The sequence below is a fragment of the Rutidosis leptorrhynchoides genome, chromosome 2 (assembly GCF_046630445.1).
Source record: "Rutidosis leptorrhynchoides isolate AG116_Rl617_1_P2 chromosome 2, CSIRO_AGI_Rlap_v1, whole genome shotgun sequence".
Classification (NCBI taxonomy): Eukaryota; Viridiplantae; Streptophyta; class Magnoliopsida; order Asterales; family Asteraceae; genus Rutidosis; species Rutidosis leptorrhynchoides.
The window spans coordinates 566,443,349-566,448,862 of record NC_092334.1 but is presented as its reverse complement, the minus strand read 5'-3'; positions in this window follow the sequence as shown (position 1 = coordinate 566,448,862).

The window sequence follows — 5,514 nt, the reverse complement described above, 5'->3', positions numbered from 1 at the left end:
AAAACCCCGACTGTCCAAATTCGTGGGAATGCCTAAGGACGTATCTTCACTTATTCATAGCATTGACAATGCAAGGTCTCAAGGAAGAGACATCGACTATTACTTCCAACTAAATTTCGGGACGAAATTTCTTTTAAGGTGTGGGTAATGTAACATCCCGCATATTTCCGTTAAATTATTTTAACGCCCGTCTTTTTATTTTAATAATATCCTTCGTAACTAAATTCGTATCCTCCGTTAGCTAACATTCTTAATATTTTTCTGTTTTTGGATTTTAACATCCTCCGTTAATACACGTTTTAAAATATTCCGTTTAAGTAATCCCCGCACCCGACTACAAACGCGAGGGACTAATCTCGCCACTCGGGCAAACTTGGCTAACTAGTAACCCACCACCAACCTCCCATTTCTCTCTATCTCTTTTTCTTACTTCCCTTTTTATGCTCTCAAAACCTTCAAACAAAAAATCATCATCCAAATTCGATTTAGGGAGCTAGCAACAAAATAAATTACATATTCGTGATCCTCTCTTCATCCTCTTCATTTTGGTACCAACTTCATCTCGTTTGGGTAACATTTCTAAAACTCTAGATTTCTCTAAATTCGTGTTTTTGACTTGAAATGATGTTAGTTAGTGTCTATGGCTCATTGTGATGTCGTGTATGTAATTTGTATGCTCGATCTTGTTATTTGGTGTAACTAGCATGAACACTTGAAATGGGTTAGTTTAATCTTTGATTTTAATTGATTAAATTTTGTTAGATGTTAAACCCATTGTGTTAAAAGTGATACTAGCATCGTTAGTTTCGTTTTGGTATGTTGGATGATATGAAAACCTTGTGTTAACATGATTATTGATTTTGTGATTTTTAATTAGGGTTTGATGAACCTTAAAATGAACTTTTGATGCATTGAATGCTTGTTAATGTTGTTAGTAAGTGTTTAGTTGCAATGTACGCTTAATTACCTTCGAAACGGCATATCGTATGTGTAGATTGGACTACCGAATCATGAAATGAATTTGTGAACTTGAAACTTGGAAAACGAACTCTAAATGATCACTTGACGAGAATTCGGTTATTATAAATGATAAACTCGATTGATGATATGTGGTTAGTTGTATCCTTTGTCAAAATACCTTTCCGATGATATAAGATACATGTTTTCGTTGTTTGCGGATCATAAAATGTGTTAGTTTGGTTTTTGGTTCGTGTACTTAGAAGTTTACTGCATCAGACTGGAATACCAATCTGGACGCCGTCCAGATCCTTGGACGTCGTCCCAGATTTCAAAGCTGGACGCCGTCCAGATATTTGGACGCCGTCCCAGCCTTCAAATCTGGACGCCGTCCAGACAATCTGGACGCCGTCCAGACAATCTGGACGCCGTCCAGATGCACTGACAGACTCTGTCTTCGTTGGTCATTTTACGAAAAATGTTTGCTATGCTATGGACCTCCGGTTCACATGTAACTTGTTCTAACATGTTCATATATGATTAAAAACCTCAGAAAAATAGTTCGGGACCCGACCCGAACGTGTTGACTTTTTCGTTGACTTTGACCCGACCAAGTTTGACTTATAGCCAAACTTAACCGAATACTTATGCAATCTCTCTAACTTGCTTCTATACTTGTATCTTGCATGAAACTTGACAATTTGATTCACATGCTACTTAATCGAGTCGTAACGAACCATAGGACTAATTGAACATCCTTGACCAATCGCGTTTACCATTATTGATACAACTTACTTGTTTAGGTCAAGACTAGCATTGTTCTTTGCACACGTTTACTTGTTGAAGTACTTTATTACTCGTGCACTCAAGGTGAGATCATAGTCCCACTTTTACTCTTTTTGAACTTACATTTGGGATGAGAAAACATAAACATTTCTTTTACTAAGTGAACACAAGTACAGGAAAACAAACATTCTACATACGAGTTTAGAACAAAATCCTCAATTCGATTATCATTAGTTACACTTGCCGGGTGTAAGCGAGAACTTATGTTGTATGGATCCATATGGGTTTGACAAACCCTCATTCAAACGGTTCGCTACCGTTTACGAATGAAATATATTTTCGTGAAACAGTGTATGTTCTAACACTATTGTGATGGGGTTCTATGGAAGGAAAGTTAAGCATTGATAATTGGGTGCTCATGAAACAAACTTTTGGAATGTATTACTATTATATCAATGTTACAAATTTTGTGGTTCATTTGTACTTACTCACTTAAACCTATGATTTCACCAACGTTTTCGTTGACAGATTTCTATGTTTTTCTCAGGTCCTTGAACGTTTTGTGCTACATGCTTCCGCTCATTACTTTTGATGCTTGCTTGGATATCGAGTATACATGCATACGTGGAGCGTCTTTTGGCTACTTTTAAATTGTGTCGCATATGTTTCAATTGTACTTTAAGCTTTGTTATGTAACTAGTTGTCGAACTACTTTGTAAACCTTGAAACATCCTAACTTTTGAAATAAATGCGACATACTTTTGGTCAAACGTTGTTTTAAAGACTTATGACCACGTAACGGGACCTAAGTAGTCGGCGCCGTCAATTGACGATTTTGTCGGGTCGCTACATCATCCTCAAATGGACGGTCAAACCGAACGTACGAATCAAACTTTGGAAGATATGTTACGGGCGTGCATCATTGACTTTGGTGGTAGTTGGGATGAGCATTTGCCTTTGGTGAAATTCTCGTATAATAATAGTTATCATACTAGTATCGGGATGCCACCTTACGAAATGCTTTATGGGCGTAGGTGTCGAACTCCCGTTTGTTGGGGAGAAGTGGGTCAAAGAGAGATCGGGAGTACCGATTTGGTTTTAGAGACCAATAGCAAGATCGATTTGATTCGGGAACATTTGAAGAAGGCTCAAGATAGGCAAAAGTCGTATGCCGATAGACGTAGGCGATTGATTGAGATCCAAGAAGGCGATATGGTGATGCTTAAGGTTTCGCCATGGAAGGGTATTATTCGATTTCGAAAACGGGGAAAGTTAGCTCCTCGGTTTATTGGGCCATTCAAGGTTTCAGATCGTGTTGGTGAAGTTGCATATCGATTGGAATTACCCGAAGAACTCGCGGGGATCCATAATACATTTCATGTTTCCCATCTCCGTAAGTGTCTTGCGGATGATTCTTCGTGGGTGTCGTTAGACGAGATTGAGCTAAATAATAAGTTAGAGTATGTTGAGGAGCCGATTGCTATCCTTGACGAGAAGGTGAAAATATTGAGGAATAAAGAGGTGAGAACTTTCAAGGTTCAATGGCGGCGAAGTAAAGGTTCCGAGTTTACTTGGGAGCCCGAAGAGTTCGTGTTAGTTTATCTTCCCTCTTGTCATGCGGCGTGGATTGCGAGGTCGCAATCCGGTTCAAGTGGGGGAGAGTTGTAAGATCCTGTGTTCTTTTGGTTTGGACGCCGTCCAAAAATCTGGGACGCCATCCCATTATGAAGTCCTGGACGCCGTCCAAAAATCTGGGACGCCGTCCCATTGTGAAGGCCTGGACGCCGTCCAGAAATCTGGACGCCGTCCAGATTATCTGTCGAGCCAGATTTGGGTTTTTAAATATTTTAGATGGGTAAATTGGTAATTTCACTTGGTGGACGAATTAAAGGCCCTAGATCAGTTTGGTTGAGCCTCATTACTCCATTCCTAACCACCAAACTTCATCCACTTAAATCCTAGTGAGAGAGTGTGATTCAAGTGTGAGAAAGCTCAAATCGGAGAAGAAGAAGCTTGTTTCGGGTTTTAGCTCGAGCATTAAAGTTGTTCATCTCCTCGTTAGCTTCGTTTTGATTGTTGTGGTAAGCCCTAAACTTGATTACCTAAGTTTAATGTGTTTAAGGGTTAGGGTTTGGGTTAGTATTGCACATAAAACCCATTTGTGAGTAATTTGGGGTTTTTGGGTAAGTTTGGGTCATGAAGACCCAAATGGTGGCTAACCTAGGGTTTTGAAAGGGTAAATGGGTCTTAAAGGCCTAGCAAATCACTAGTACACTAATAGTTAATGTTAGTGGGTGTCATTTGGATTGTGGGTGACCCAAATGGGTGTGTTGACCTTGAAATGGGTCAAATGGGTCTTTGATGACCTAGGTTGTCTTGCATGTATGAAAACGAGTTAACTTTGTGGTTAAAAGTGTGTTAAGACCTTATTTGGCTAAAGTTAGGGTTTTTGGTGAAGTTAACCCATTATTAGGGTTAAAGGTGCAAAAGGGGTCGGGATTGCACTTAGGGTCAAAAGACTCTAGATTGTTAAGTGAGTTGCTTGAACGACTTGAGTTGTGAATTGATTATGTGCTAAAATGTAATAGGTACGTTACATTGACGTTGCAAGTTCGGTTATCTTTCACGAAGACTCTAAGGTGAGTGGAGTAATTATACGTATGTGTATATGACGTATTTATTTGTGGGTGTTATGGTATGAACCATCGAGCCGGTAGTGCCATAACATGTGTGTGATCGAGTGTGAACCACGAGCCGGTAGCACTATAAACTAAGATGTGAACCACGAGCCGGTAACATCGAGTGTGAACCACGAGCCGGTAGCACTATAAACTAAGATGTGAACCACGAGCCGGTAGCATCGAGTGTGAACCACGAGCCGGTAGCACTATAAAAGAGTATGACTCAATTGCGTATGGTGTGAACCACGAGCCGGTAGCACCATAGCGTTATGGTTAACCATATTGAGATTGTTGATTGTTTGGCATATTGTTTAAATATATTTTGTTGAGTATATGCTAATGCGGTTTTGTGATAATGTGCGACTTGTTAAGTATTTCGGGTATGATGTTATGCTAATTTGAGTTTCAAGTTCGTACAAGGTATTCGGTAACTGTGATTGCAAATAGATGGGTTATATATATGTATGTATAATTATTGCATTCACTAAGCTTTGCTTACCCTCTCATTGTTTACATTTTTTTATAGGCTCGGGCATTGACAAGGGTAAGAGCGTTCAATTGGATTAGTGATCTCCCGCTTGTTTTGTTAGGGGATGCTTTTGGGTGTTAGCTTTTGGAGTTCGACCGAGATTGGGTAGTTTAACCCCAAACACCATGCTCTAGTGTCGTTTGGAACTTAAACTTATATTTGGTCGAAACTTTTATTTTAGAACGAAACTCGTAAAATGGGCGATGTGGACCCGTTGATGTAAAACTTGATTTGATGATAAAAATCTCTTAGTTTCATTTATATTGACTTGTGGTAAAAAGGTTTTCATTTGAAAGTGTCGGAAAGCGGGTTTTCCGCTCGTGTGAGTTGGACCCGTGATCAGTAGCTGGAAGACCATTGGGACGCCGTCCCAATTGCTTGGACGCCGTCCCAGTTGTTTGAGCTGGACGCCGTCCCAAAACTCTGGACGCCGTCCCACCCTTCTGAGCTGGACGTCGTCCAGGATTCTGGACACCGTCCAGATGCACTGCCTTAAAAAAAATTTTTGGAACGCGTTTTTGGGTTATGAAGTCGGGTCGTTACATTTTGTCTCTATGCATG